The sequence below is a fragment of the Oryctolagus cuniculus genome, chromosome 5 (genome assembly GCF_964237555.1).
Source record: "Oryctolagus cuniculus chromosome 5, mOryCun1.1, whole genome shotgun sequence".
NCBI classification, from domain to species: Eukaryota; Metazoa; Chordata; class Mammalia; order Lagomorpha; family Leporidae; genus Oryctolagus; species Oryctolagus cuniculus.
In genome coordinates, this window is record NC_091436.1 from 169,854,035 (window position 1) to 169,869,205 (window position 15,171).

General features: G+C 47.6%; 1 long non-coding RNA gene, 1 other non-coding gene and 1 pseudogene across 2 annotated transcripts in view; 2 read left to right on the forward strand and 1 right to left on the reverse strand.

Annotated features, from left to right (window-relative positions):
• Positions 1-769: 769 nt before the first annotated feature.
• LOC127487832 (uncharacterized) overlaps positions 770-15,171 on the reverse strand; it is a 60,591-nt gene continuing 46,189 nt past the window's right edge. Inside the window, exons 2-3 of the long non-coding RNA XR_011389082.1 lie at positions 12,000-12,238; positions 770-11,489 (exon numbers count right to left, since the gene is read on the reverse strand). This is a non-coding gene — a long non-coding RNA (uncharacterized lncRNA). The remainder of the gene's footprint in view (positions 11,490-11,999; positions 12,239-15,171) is intronic.
• LOC127487842 (U2 spliceosomal RNA) lies at positions 13,476-13,620 on the forward strand (annotated as a pseudogene).
• Positions 14,297-14,368, forward strand: TRNAQ-UUG (transfer RNA glutamine (anticodon UUG)). The gene has a single exon. It is a non-coding gene; the product is annotated as a tRNA-Gln (tRNA).

The window sequence follows — 15,171 nt, forward strand, 5'->3', positions numbered from 1 at the left end:
TCATGTGGGATGCCATGGACACAGGGGGCTTGACCCTCTGAACACAGCACTGGCCCCTTAATATTTCAATTAATACATCAGTTATATACATTAAGGGGATGTTTTCATACATGTGAACAAACAATAGGGAGTGATCAAATGGTTGTCATAGCTAGTGATTAGCATATGCACCTCCCTTGGCTTTGTTATTGTGACACATTCTATCTCTACTCTCCTTTGATCCTGACTCTGAAATGTCCTCGTTTCTCTCTAGGGAGTGTTGCTTTCTCGCCTGTCTTACAATGAACAAAAGCAGGAAGGAAGGAAGGTGGAGGGGCCTGGAATCAGGCTGAAGCCCAGCCCCTTTTTCTGTGCTGTGGCCTCTCTGCCAGTGTTCCTGTTTCCAGAACAGTCTCCCCTGCCTCCACCCCCCTTTCCAATGTTCCACTACAGGGGACACAGGCTCAGATCCTGTCTACATCAGCCCTCTGTCTGTGATTAGGGATTTCATTGACCTCCACTCCTGTGAGAAGCAGGAAGAACTGGCTGTGTTTGTCAGACTTAAAGAAAGAAATAGCACCATGCCTGAATTCTTGAGGGAAGAAAAAGATGTCAGTTTGCACATCCTGTATAAGGAAACATGTTTTTTAAGAGCAAAGCAGTCGTTTGTGAACGTTTTGAATCTGAATGCTACTTCCCTGAGTCCTGGTGACAATGTCCAAGGTCTGGCTGTCAGAGGCCAGGGGCTGTTAGAGTCGACCGCCCGAAAAACGTCACCAAGAGACATGTCTCTTATGCAAACAGCACGGGGAAGTTTTATTGATTATCCAGCATGCTGGGGCTGTCTGGTCATACATGAACAGAGCAGCCCCGAATAACCAAAGGTTAGGGTTTATAAAGGCAAAAACCGCAAAACCGGGAAGGGGAAGAGAATACACGGTTGCTAAGCGGTTGCTAAAGTCTTACAATCAGCAATTATGACCTTAAGACATAGACAAATCACATCTTCATTATTAGCCCAGGTAACCCAGGTGCAACCTTTCTACTTTTAAGCTTGAGCAATCATGCTAGGGGGTTTTTGTGCGTTGCCACGGGTGATGTAGTGCACTGCTATTGTCCAACTATTTGAGATCATAGTTTCAGACCAGAGTCTCATGGTGGGGGGGGGGGGTGCTTTCCCAGAATGCAGTCTCAAGTGCTCCAAAATGGAGTCCCTACTGTCAAGGTGCTACTTCACTCTGTCTTATTTTCACAGCTGCACCAGGAAGGTTTAAACCTGTAAGCTTAAGCTTAACTTTTTACACCCACACATATACAATTTTAACTCTTCATTCCCCACTCCTTGTGAGGATCTCTAATCTTAGAGATTATTTGTTTTTGTCTTTTTTAATGTGACATACTGTTGTTTTATAACCATGAGTTTAACATTTTTAACTTGTTCCCGCACGAAGGTGATGAGTCTATTTAACACACAAGGTCCTATGGTTACAATTAGGAGTAAAACAATTAAGGGTCCTGTTAGGGCTGACAGTAGAGTAGTAAGCCATGGGGACCGGCCAAACCATGACTCAAACCATCCCTGTTGAGTTTCCCTCTCCCGTTGCCATTTTTCCAGTCGTTTTCTGAGTTTGGCCATGGAGTTTTTAACCACCCCAGTTTAGTCGGCATAAAGACAACATTTTTTTTTTAGGGCCGTGCATAACCCCCCACCATGAAAATGAGATTTAACCCCCACCTGTTTTGTAATACTGAAATGCAGATACTGGGCTGCATCTGGGAGATTGTGGAAGATTTGTCAGGCAGAAGGGGCGGGGACCTCCACCTGGCAGGTTATCAGGTAGAAGGGGGCAGGGCAGGATGCGAAGGCCAGGCTGCCCGTGAAACATTGTCAGGATGACTGAGATACAGATGCATATGCTGGACACATTAGGCCTTTATGTCACACACACATAAGCTTATAACTGACTTTCTGCCTAATATTTTCCCCTCAAGAGGTAATACCCAAAATTCTTCTTTGGGATTATGGATGGAGTTCCGTTTTCTGTAACTTCTTCGAAGCTGGCATGTGGGTGTCGAGGGGATTTGGGTATTTCCTCTTGCTACCTGTCTTATGGTGTGCAACAGTGGCCTTGGAAAGACTGTGTTGCTCGGTCCAGAGGGCTGCTCAAGTCGTCCAGTGGAATGGGCTGGAAGTCTTGCCTGATGACCATTTGGAGTTCAACAGCTTTTATTCTGTTAGAGACAAAACGAACAAGGGCATTAAAAACACACGGTGCAAAGAGAAGCATCAGTATTGCAGAAGTTAGTGGGCCAAGGAGAGGAAATAGCCAGGATTTCCGTGACCAGATGGCAGGCCAGAAATCCCAGCCCTGCTTGGCCTGGTCCTGGAGCTGTTTGGCTTTTTCCAGGAAAAGTACAAATTTGGGTTTGTGCCTGTCTAGTCTGATTGACCCAGAGACAATTTTTTTTTTTTTTTTTTTTGATATTTAGTAGCCAGTTTTGCTAGGAAGTTAAGCCAATGTACAAGACTAGAGTCTCAGGCTGGGAAAAGGACAGACTAATGAATTATTTACATTTAACCATTTATATTATGGATTATTGTGCACCCCCCTCAAGAGATAGGCCCTTTAAGTTCTCAGTGAGGACCTGTCCAAATCGATGTAGGGCTATCTGAGTTAGCTGTTACCGAAAGCCCTGTTTTTAGGAACTGGCAGGGAGGGCTTTCTAAGCTTAATGTTATTGGATAGACTTTTAAGCCCTGGCTGGGTGTGAGAGGCCCAGACCTATCCATGGGGTGCTGGAAGAGAATTGAAAGAGATGCAAATCTCCTTTAAGGGAGGCACCCTGTTGACTTGCATTACATGGCTGGACTAGGAGGAGAGCTGAATAGGAGGCTGATGGAAATAGGCAACTTGCATTTCACTGACCCTAGGCCATCCCCAATAGCAGTGGCTGGAGCTGGAAGCTGGGCAGAGGCTGGACAGAGCCAAAGGCTTTTTAGCTCAGGGCCACAGGGTCTGTGGTTCTGAACCAGGAGTCCTTCGACACCCAGGGCAGTTCCTTGTCCAGTGGCCGTGCTCTTGGCAGGGCTGACAGAAGGCATTTGCTGTCACTACAGCTGCTTGCCCAATGCCCTGGCTCCTTATATCAGCAACAGGTGCTGTTTGGGGTGCACTGGCCTTGCTGGGTCTCCTTGATGGCAATCACCGTGTAAAGCAGCCATTGATTGGTCTGTTGCCTATCCTCTGCTGCTAGCTTGCTCCTGTTTTCCTGGTCTCTAATAAAGTAGACCAAGGAGTCAGCCTCTATGATGTCAATCAAGGGGGTGCTCAACCCAATCCTGATTTTTGGAGATTTTTTTAAATATCAGGGTGAGCTAGAAAAACTATGGTCATGGGCAAATTCTGACACTTAGTATTTTCCTGCGAGTTAAGACATGAGGAGAACTATGACCCTTTAGGTAAGATCAACTGTGGTGACCTGCTTGCATACTTTGAGGTCGTCAGTGTAACTTTTTACACCGAAAAATTGATCTAGTTGTCACATTATTTTATAGTTTAACCTTTGTTGTTGTTGTTGTTGTTGTTTGGGGCCCTATACTGTGGCCAGGCATTATTACAGAAAAGGTCAGTCATCCCTTACATAAGGTCTGGGGATTAAACCGTACATCACAGTGGAGAGTCCTGCAGAACAGTAGTAACTTCCCTTCTGGAAGAGAAAAGAGGAGAAGTGAGGCAGCGAGTTGGGTCTCTAGCCTGACTTTTTGGGCTTTTAGATTTAACTGGCAGTTTAACCAGTGTTTACTGCATAGCCTGACTTAGAGGAGAAATTGTGGCAGAGGTCTCTGCCATTCTTTGGCTTCTGGGTATTTACCGTGTAGCCTGTGGACACTAGAGCTTTCTTGGGTTTCTGGAACCCAGTTTTCTAGCATCTGCCGCATAACCATAACTTAACAGAGACAGTAGAGTACACAATGGATTAACATGAATTTTATGTCTCTTGTTGTCGAATAAACCAGAAATAAAAAAAAAACTTGTATATAAGAGTTTACATAATTTAGGATTATTTAACAGAGTCAAAAAAAGAGCTTACAGGACCTAACTCTAGAAATGGCAGAGTAACCGAATAAGCAGACGCTGTTAAAATAGACGTTACAGTTTTTGCAAAAACAGATTTCAAGATTTATGATTTAGACCATTTTTAGATATTTACTAACATTAGTACACATTTAAAAAAAAAACCCATTGTTATAACAGAAGATCAGACTTTAACTTTAGGTTAGTGTAATTTTGGCATTAGCACTTAACTCTGTAAACAATATTTTAAAATCGTAAACATTTTAAAACTTTTTATGACTTGTTTACACCTTTTGAAATTTTATACCATTGTTACTTTTACATAGCCTTGAATTGTCATGTATGGACAACCTATGAGAATACATGTTAACAAACTTAAACAGTTTTTTTTTATTGAATTTGAGGTGTTAAAAGTATATATATTTTTCCAAGTTTTACTTAGCACTGATGCCTAGATGACTTAAGACACTGAGTTGTTAATGAATACCACACAATTATCTGAAATAAGTTAAAATTACATTTTTATGTTTTTAAGTAACATGAGGATAACACCTCCTGGACAGCAAACACTAGTGCATGTTTACAATTTTGAAAAGATCTTTATCATTAAGAGAAATAAGTTTAAAGCATATTAAACACATGTAAAACTGAGCAAGCAAGCCACTGAGCAAACCGAAGGGCGTTTGCATTACCTCAATTTTTTTGAACCAATCTGCATTGGCTTACTTTAGTTAACAACATAAAGGCTTGTATACACAGAATTTACTCTTATTTTTATAAGACCACTTTAGCTGGAAAGCAAAAACATAAATACAGCATAGGTCTGACACCATTTATAACATTTTAATATATTTTATATAATCTGAATTGACCCAAGCAGCTGTTACTTTAACAAATTTAGAGTCTCATCCTTTGAGAGTTCCAGGGATCCGACTGGAAGCCCAAAGTTGGAAGACTCGGTTTAGAATTTAAGCTGTCAGAGAGTCAAACCATTTAGCCAAAATTAGTACATTTCTGATCAGTTGGGTAATCACTCAGACATTAAAAACAGATAAACAATGTAAACAACTTTGCATTGTGGTTTTTTTAATCAAGACTCTAATGGCAATAGAAAAACGCGAAACCTTCAAGACAGGTGAACGCTCTCAGATGAGTCAGGGACAGCAGCACAGAAAAGAGCTGATTATCAGCATATGAACCCATTGTTTAGGTTTTCATTAGCTACAAAGAGAAAAACCCATCAGGTTGGAAAGGGTTAATGGCTTAAGGTTTTGGCTCCCTTAGGTAAGGTCAGCAGTGGTATTGAATTGGAAATTCCTCCTGGAGAGGAAAAAGAAGCAGCCCTGGCATGGGGGCTCTGCCTAGAGATATTTGGCTATGCCTGCCTGGGTGCACCAGGCCACATGGACTAGAATAGAGTGCAGAGAAAGGCTGTGGTCCCCCATTTACAGGAAAGACTGCGCACACCAGGGCTTGGCAGGACTAACCGTGGGGTTGGGTAGGTGTGCCATTTTACCAAGAGTGTTGGGAACCTCCTATAATTTAACCAAAGCCAGATTAATTAGGACTACTGCAGACACTCAGTCAATTACAACAGATAGTTTTTTTTTTTTCCAGATTTAGTCCTAAGGCAATCAAAGCTTAGCAACAGTAATAGTTCACAAAAAACTTTAAGACGCACCAGAGCTACCATAAGCTGCAAAGACGGAAAACTTTCTACCAGGTTGGAAAGGGTTAACAGGTAACAGGTAACAGCTTTTCCCTAGGTGGAGAGACTTGTGGAATTTCCCTCTCCCTTTCTCCTGCCCAGTGGTATAGGAATGGAGTTGAGGAGAGCAAAAGAGTTGGGGAAGGAGCCCCCCCCCCCAGGAGGAGGAAGGCAGAAAGCAATGACCTCCTCCGGTCTGGGGGCTGAGTGGGGTTTGAAATCTCCTATCGCTCAAGGTTACCCACTACCTAGTTGTCTGAGTTACCTGAAGGGCCAATATTAGCCTCGACTGAAGCTAAGCCCTGCTCGCATAGCAGTAGGCAGCGTGACCAGGCGTCCCTCAGAGAGAGAGACCTGGTCCTCGGGTCGCAGTCCGGCTGCCGGGAAGCCAAAGCGAGCTCAGGGGGTCTCCAGGCTCTCAGCCAACTGCCCTTCCTAATTTCCCTCCCGTTCCTTACAATCCCTCTGGAGTTTCGACCGTAGCTAAGCCGTGGCCGGGGGGACTCCGCGTTCTCGGAGAGCTGTGGGGTGCCGGACACTCAACGGTCACTTCCACAGATCCGGTCCCGCTTGAGGGAAGGAATACTGACCTCCGATGTCTTCTCAAAATCCCGGTCCAGGTGCCCATGACGGCCAGGCAGGAGAATGGCCTCTTTCACTCAGCGAATGAGTGGTAAATGGAATGAGCCCTCCGGGGGGCCAATCCACTCCAAGAGCAGGCCATTCAGAGGCACAGAAAGACTGCTGCTTTACCTTCTTAATCAGAAGAGAGAGATTAGATCCCCTAGCCTGCACATCAGGCCAGTGAGCCAGAGTAAGAGATAGCGGTGTGGACACAGTTTGACCCATGTTACAGACAGAAAAGCAATTCCCCAAAAAACTGAAACCTAAAATGTAACCGCTGTTGGCACAAAACTCCCGCCTAGGGGAATTTCTGATGGGAGTTTCGCTGAGCGTCCTCAGTCTCCCCGTCTTCTCGGGGCGTCCCCCAAGGTGGTAGCCTGGGGCTTCCAGGCACGTCTGCCAGCCACAGTGCATACCGTGCCAACCCAAAATCTGAAACCGAAACAGGCCTGTAACCCAAAAAACTGAAACCTGAAGCGCGCATATACTGAGTCCCTACCTTAGGCGCCTTTATACTTACCCCAAGAGATATCCGTTGGAGGCGTCCACGGGCAGCCGCGATCTCGCTGGGGCCTCCATATGTTAGAGTCGACAGCCCGAAAAACGTCACCAAGAGACATGTCTCTTATGCAAACAGCAAGGGGAAGCTTTATTGATTATCCAGCATGCTGGGGCTGTCTGGTCATACATGAACAGAGCAGCCCCGAATAACCAAAGGTTAGGGTTTATAAAGGCAAAAACCGCAAAACCGGGAAGGGGAAGAGAATGCACGGTTGCTAAGCGGTTGCTAAAGTCTTACAATCAGCAATTATGATCTTAAGACACAGACAAATCACATCTTCATTATTAGCCCAGGTAACCCAGGTGCAACCTTTCTACTTTTAAGCTTGAGCAATCATGCTAGGGGGTTTTTGTGCGTTGCCACGGGTGATGTAGTGCACTGCTATTGTCCAACTATTTGAGATCATAGTTTCAGACCAGAGTCTCATGGTGGGGGGGGGGGGGTGCTTTCCCAGAATGCAGTCTCAAGTGCTCCAAAATGGAGTCCCTACTGTCAAGGTGCTACTTCACTCTGTCTTATTTTCACAGCTGCACCAGGAAGGTTTAAACCTGTAAGCTTAAGCTTAACTTTTTACACCCACACATATACAATTTTAACTCTTCAGGGCCTGGGCCTTTCCCTGGCGCCCAGGGCAGGATCCGCCCCTCTGATGCCTGTGAGGGAAGGGATTTCTCTCCACAGCACTGAGAAGGGCCTGTGTGTTCAGGAGCAGGTAGAACACCACTAATTAGCGCCTGGCTATGAAAGCCAAACACTGAAACGGCCTGGGGCAGCATCCAGAAGATGAGCAACAAGAGTGGTATCGGCCATGGACAGCTTCACTCCCACTCGCACCAGAGGACCAGTGGGCCTTCCTTGCAAACCACGCGTGAGGGTTTCGTGGCCCAGGGAAGCCCTCATCCTCCCTTTGTTTCTGGACACAAACAGTGGCCCCGGCTGTTTCCAGACCGCAATCCTGGTCTTTATCCCTCCCCACCAAGTCCCTTTATTGGAGATTCCTCTCTGTATTTATGTTGACTTTGACAATTCCAGGGGCTGAGTGTGGACAGGAGGGCGGGGGCAGGGGAAGAGTCTCAGTCCATTTTGTTCCTCCAGACCTCACCAGGTTTCCTGCCGGCAGAGTGACGCCCCATACCAGGAGAGTCGGGCCTGCAGGGACTCTGCGACTTGGAAATCTCATCCCAGGCTGTGGAGTGGGCAGCTGCATGAACGCTTCGAGGACTCAGGAGGCACGAGTTCTGACCCTCAACAGCCTGGCAGCCACCGTCACTGGTTCCCTGCGGTCCACTGGCTTGTCTGCTCCTGACCTCCTCCTCCTCAGTGAACAGTGATCAGCGTCTCCGTCCTGTGGAAATGGTGTTAAAAACAGGCCTGCTCCACGTGGACCTGCAACAAACCCACAGATGGCACGGCTTGCTTGGAGCTTGGAAAAAGCAGGTGGACAGAGGCGGTGCTTGCAGGGCCCATGGTCTGGGATGCTTTGCAAAATGGCTGCACGACTGTTCCCTTGTTGTGTTTATGCTCACCAGTTCGAAAATCTTCAGAGAGAATTCACCCCTCGTAGGAAATTCTGAGGCTGCCTGGATTGTCCACTTTGAAAGGGTGTTCTGACCTCGGTCACAATATCCAAGAGCTGAATAAGAATCGGCGTCTTAAATAGGACACAGGACAAAATAGAATGTTCATATTGGGGCTTTTTTTCCTTTCTTTCTTTCTTTCTTTCGTTCTTTCGTTCTTTCGTTCTTTCTTTCTTATTTTTCACAGACAAATCACACGAGCTGCTGATGTGTGGGATTGGAAACTTCTCACTGAGAATCTGCTTTTACCATTCGTGTCAGACAGAAACTGTCTTCTCATCGACCTCTAACTTCAGATTCACGCCCGAGAGTGGATCGCAGGATGGAGCTGGAATCGAGGGGCACTTACATTTCGTGTCTTGTTTATGTAAATGATCTGTAGTCGGTATGTCACGGTGTGAAATAATAGACCATTCTCGCACCCCTCTGTAGCTTCCTACAGGGTGAAACATGGTGAAGAATGTCAAGCATTGGCGGCCGTGAATTATAAATTGGCGATTTTTTAGCAGCATTTGCCAGATCACCAGTACCTAACATGTGCCAGGCCACGTTCTGGGGAAAATGGCAACCACGGGCCGAAACAAAAGTCGCTCTCCTTGTGAATTTGCTTCCCATCGGGGAGGAAACACTAAATGAACAAGTAAAATGAGCTCTGCTACACAGAGGTGAATGTCAAGGAGGAAAACGTGGGGAGGAGATGGCTGGGCGTTGCTGATCACCCCAGTCTCCTTAGCCAGATCTTGGCAACAGACACGAGCGCACTACCTCCGGCTCCTAGGAACCCTCAGCGCCCGTGCTCGCCCCAGCGTCACAAGCCGAGGAATGCGTCTTTGAGATAATCGGTTCATGGTTCTTGGACGCGGAGTATTTCATTTTTGTGCCTCTTGCTTCTGACCCGAGTTAAAAGGGGAGGGGAAAAAAAAGACTAGCAGAGGATGGTTTTGATCCATCGACCTCTTGGTTATGGGCGGAACACGCTTCCGCTGCGACTAGATTTTTGTCAGACCTAAGGCTAATTTTCAGAGCCACTACCACTCCAGACAGCTGGTGCACTTTGCGGTTCAGGCCCGCAGGCTATTATTCTATAATGGGGGCGGGTGCTGAGATGGCGCGTGCACTTAGTTGCGTCAGCGTCCGCGATTGCACTGGTTTCCTGCCTTGCTCCTGATCCAGACGAGGTGTGGGGAGGCCTGACAGGATCAGCCCCACCCTGCAGAGGGTGTGGCCGCGGCCGTCTGTGCTGCTTTATATCTATCTACACCCAAAAATGTCCGCCTCCAGGAAGTTACTCATTTTTGAAAGTATTATAATGATCATGAAATGAGGGCTCACCGTGATTAAGAAAATCGCCTGAAGTAGTGAGTCATTCAAAACCAGACTACAGCTTCAGAATCCATATCTTTTTTTTTAATGATTTATTTATTTGAAAGGCAGAGTTACAGAGAATCTTCCATCTACTGATTTACCCTGAATGGTTTCAACACCTGGAACTAGTCCACGCCAAAGCCCGGAGCCTCATCTGAATCCGAGTCTCCCATGTGGGAGGCAGTGGCCGGAGCACTTGTGTCATCTTGCACTGCTTTCGCAGACCATAACAGAGCCCTGGATGGGAAGTGGGCAGCCAGGACTCGAGCCGGTGGCATTATGGGTTGCTTGTGTCAAGGGCAGCAGCTTAATCCACTGTGTGAGCCCCAGAATCTGTATTTGGAACCACTGTACATCGTAAGGTCTCTAGGAATTGTTAGGTGATGATCTCCAAAGTTCACTATATAGTACAAAAAGCAAAGTATTGACTAATGTGTAGTAGAATTATGTATGTAGAACAAGATGCTTCAAAAAGTTTGTGGAAAATGGAATGAAATGAAAATTTACACAAGTTGTTGTGTTGTGCCTGAGCGAGTGCTGACAGAGGAGCGCCACACACTGAGAAATTTTAGTCCTTTATTGCCAGCAGCCGAGAGTGAGCTCATGCCCCAAAGAACTCTCGACCCCAAAGCCCAAAACAACAGAGTTTATAAAGGCGAAAACCACAAAATTGGGAGGGGAATACATGGTTGCTAAGATCACGGGGAGTACATGGTTACTGGGGTCAAGCTAATCTAAAACCTATGCAAAATTAATATCAGTTATAGTGTTGACAGTACCAGTTGCAATCTTAACATTGATCAATTATAATCTTGACATTAATCCAATTATTGGTTTTAAGTATATGTAGGACAGAGACAAATCACATTTTTATCATTAACCCAGGTATAGCCTTTCTACTTTCAAGCTTGAGTGATCATACTAGGGGGTTTCTATGCTCCGTCAAGTGTGATGTAGTGGACTGCTGTTGTCCGACTGGTTTAGATCATAGTTTCAGACCAGAGTCTCACGGTGTGAGGGGGCCGTCCCAGAATGGAGTCGCAGGTGCTCCAAGATGGGGTCCCTACTGTCAAGGTGCTACTTCAGTTGAAGTCCCCTCGTGCATGTTTGCACTGGTGTGAGGTGTTCCTGAACAGTGCCCCTGGAGAAGCAATCTGGGGGGCCTGGCGCAGGAGTGGAGGGACGACGGTCTCTTCCTTACAACCCTTTTATTACTTCTGAAGTCTGAATCCCATGTGTGCATTGTCCATCCATGAATGAATAGTGTAAAACAAGCATTTCACTCAAATATCAGTAAAATCCATGTTATGTGCACAAAAGGCTCTGCACTGCTGGGCACAAACGGCCCAAGGAACACAATAGGCTGCCCCATCATAGCACACCAGGCAGAGGAGTGAGAGAACGCGTCCAAGGGCAGAAATGGTGTGGGGGCCCTGAGGTCGCCCAGGGAGACCGAGAGGAATGGCCCAGGGGCTGGCCAAGTCGCCTGCGGCTGAAGGCGCCAGGCTTCTGTATTGTGAGTGGGCAGCTCCAAATGGTCGCAGGACTTCCTGATAAAACACCAGCTGTGAGTTGTGAAGAGCTCATCAAGGAAGATTCTGAAATATGTACAATCCTAAAGTCAGTTTAACATCAAATAGTTACTTAAATGAAGTGCTATGAGTCATTTATAATCTGCTGTCACAGGGCTTTCTTTGTTCCTCTAAGCATGAGGGGGAAAAAGAAACTAACATTAGTTCCCCTCAGAACTAGTAGAAGAACCTTACAGCTTTTATTACCAGTTAAAAAGACACGTGTTGGGGCCAGCCTTGTGGTGCCGCTGGCTGCATCACCACATGCAACACCCGTATCTCATGTGAGATCAAGCCATGGCTGCTCCTTTGCCAGTTCAGCTCCTGGGAAAGCAGTAGAAGATGGCCTGAGTGCTTGGGCCTCTGGCACTCGTGTGGGAGCCCTGGATGGTTGGCGTTTTGGGCCCCTCATTTCTGCCACTGTGGCTATTTGGGAACAAATGGAACATCTCTCTCCCCACCTCTCTTTAAGTGGACCCTCCCAGGACCTGATTAGACTGCCATGCATGTGTCTATCACTAAATTGTTTGAATTTACCTGGGTTTTATGTCCTTTCACATTTGGATGATTTCTGAGTGTCTGAGAACCATTAGAGGCTTGGAGAGCTTGGAAAGAATCACATCCATTTTGTTTCTGCTCCTATTATCACCCACTTCTACTTCTGTGTCTTCCAGTTGTGGACAAGAACCCCATGTGAGGCCTATAACTCCAAGATGGAGGCCCCCAAAAGACGCACAGCTCCGCATCTCAAATGCGTTGATCTGGAATCTCAAGACCTGTGTGGGCAGGGAGGCCACAGGCTCAGCAGTGCTGACGATTTTGCCAGGTATAAGAACAGTGCTTCAGGAGGAAAGCAGAAGAGGCAGGAAGAACTTTAGGCTTGAACAGATGAGTGTGGCCTCCCATTCGGAGGCCTACAGAGCTTCCTGTGCTCTCCTGCTCTCCCTGAGCTGAAGCTTTTGGACGCTGCTTCCTCGGTTAAAGCAAACAAACAAAACAGGGAAAGATCCAAGATGACTGGACAGACTTGCCCTGGGCTGTTCTCTGCCCCAGGAAAGAACCGGGCAACAAAGGCAGACCTGCATTGAGGGGGGAGGGGCAAAAAGCCGAGAATCTCAGGTCACAGAGGCGATGCCAGCTGGCCTCTGTGCAAACAAGTCCACGAAACTCATTACACCAGCTTTCTTATCCAGAAAACAAAGGCAGTAAATCAGTCCAATTTCATCGAGACATATAAATTGAATAAGATGATGTCCATAACAGGGAAATAATTGTCATGCATCAAAACAAAGTGAACAATACAGAAATTAATACAAATTCCAGTTACAAGTCAGACAAGTCACTGTTGAGTCACCAATTTTACTTCTGTGTGACCCAATCAACCTGCTAACATTCCAGTTTTTGTACTTTGAGGTGGAGAGGGAGCCAGACAGAAGATAAGTTGCTAAATCCCCTAACAAGCCATCACCTTGTCTAGCATGGTTTGGATAGAGGTACAGCCAGAAAGGGGTGGGTGGGACTTGTGGTTTTTTTAAGAGGTGTCAGTGTCATCAAAAGTGAGTGTTGCTGCCTAAGCTACTCTGGGCAGAAGGAACTGGGAGCGCAGAAGTCTCAGGGTGGGCCTCTGTCTAGGACTGAGAGACAAGCGGGGCCTGTGATGAGAAGCTTAGGGCCTCTTTCTTTTAGTCTAATACAACTCCCGCACAGAGCCTTGGCTGCCTGCAAGTTTTCTGAATAGTTAACAGGAAAACTGCAGCAGCAAACAAGATAGATTTGATGGTGCTACCTCGGCCAGGTGCTAGATGTGGGAAGCGAATGTTGCTCTTAGAAAACTGTCCCTCAAAGAGAAAATTCTAACAAAGGAGTCTCAGCTGTCGCCCTAGCACCAAGACCAGTGGCTGGAATGCAGACTGCACAACAGTTCGACAGATGTCCTTGTAGTGCTTGTCCTAACAGCAGCTGGCAGAGGGCTCTTTTGGAAGTTTTTATCCCTAGTATGTATTCACGTGTTTTATCACTTCTCAGCCTTTTGGCTAAGATCAAGTGTAGTGTCTAATCATGTGCTTTTATTTTTCCACATTATATCCCATTCTCACAGACCCCAGGGCCGACGATTCTGTATACAAACATCATTTTTGGAGATATATGACAAACTCTTAAACAGACCCATAAATTGAAACTCACTAAAACATGATTGATGGTGGCAAAAACTTGAGGACCGTGCTCTGGAGCAACGCTGAGGTAAATGGGTAGAATTCTTTCCTGGACTTGTTCTTGATGTGATTGCCACGGAACAAGTCAGTGCAAAACGTGAGGCTATGAAGCAAGCATGTAGTAGTCCTGGGTCCTGCGGCCGGGATACCTGGGCCTCAGGCGGACACCGGCTTGGGGTGATTCTCGGTGTGGCTGCTGAGCGATGGAGATATCTGGGACGTCCTTCATTCACCCAATGCCTGGCAGGCGGTGCTGGCTGAGGCTGGGGCTGTCGGTCAGAGCACCTGTGTGTGGTCTCTCCCTAAGCCCTGCGATGGCCTCAGACTTGCCGCGTGCAAGGTCAGGATACGGAAGGTGAGTTTCCCAGGAGTAGGAGATCCTACAGGAGTTCACTGTTAGCAAACCCAGCAAACCCGGGTGAGACACTCGTTCTGCAACATTGTGCCTTCCTAAGGAAGCAGGTGTACCGAAGGCAAGAACACCCACACATCCCAAAACGCCTCTAGAGGGCGTGCAGCTTTTGCAAAAAGAAAAATCCCAGCCGAAAATTCAGCCTGTGGGCGCCTGCCTCTGAAATGACATTTGTCACAAGAGAGACTTTTCAAGTACTTGTGTTTGTTGGCCCCATGGTGTAATGGTTAGCACTCTGGACTTTGAATCCAGCGATCCGAGTTCAAATCTCGGTGGGACCTGCTTCGTTTTTTTCCCCCTGAACTTGTCTGTTTCGATAACCCCGCCCACCACCCGTGCTAACCCGCCGAGGTGAGCCCTCACCTGCCCGAGCCAGTGGGCACCCGGGGACGCCGCTGCGGCACGGAGCGCCCTCGGCCCCGCGCGCTTGCGAAGCTGTGCAGTCTCCCTGCGTCGCCCCTTGGTCTCTGCTCCTCCGAAAAAACGCGCGCGGGACAAGGACCTGCGTGGGCGTGCGAGGCCGCATTCCCCTAACCGCGCTCGCTCCTTGTCTCACGGGAGGTTGCAAGCCCTGCGGCCTTCCACTCTGAGCTCCTGGTCACCGAGCACGGTGAGGTCGCCTCTACTCTTGCACTTCCTCCCCTCTCGTCGTCTACCTGAAAGACGTGCCCGCCCTCTCGAGGTCTCACTCTACTGCCTCAAGCCTTAGCTAGGCTCCGTTCCCTGGGCGTGGGGGGCTCTTCTGTGTGTCCCCCGCACCCGATGCGCTTTCCCACGCCCCCTCCCACTCATCCTTGCATTGCTTGTCTGATAAGCTCTCCCTCCACTCGACACAGCGAATTCTGCTTTGGAGTCCGGCCGGCTGCTGTCCAAGGCTGCCCCTGCGCGCCTGGCTCTGGTTAGGAGCCCAGAAACCCTTGCTAAGTGCAAAGACTTCTCTTCGCTGGGTTCGTTTTTCTGCCCTGCTCCCTCCCGGATTTATGTCCATTGTTTTCCTCACCAGCCCTAAGTCCACACCCACGCTAACAAGTCCGCGCACGACCGGGGCAGGAGCGTCTCCGGAGCTGGAGGCCGCTCAGTCCAC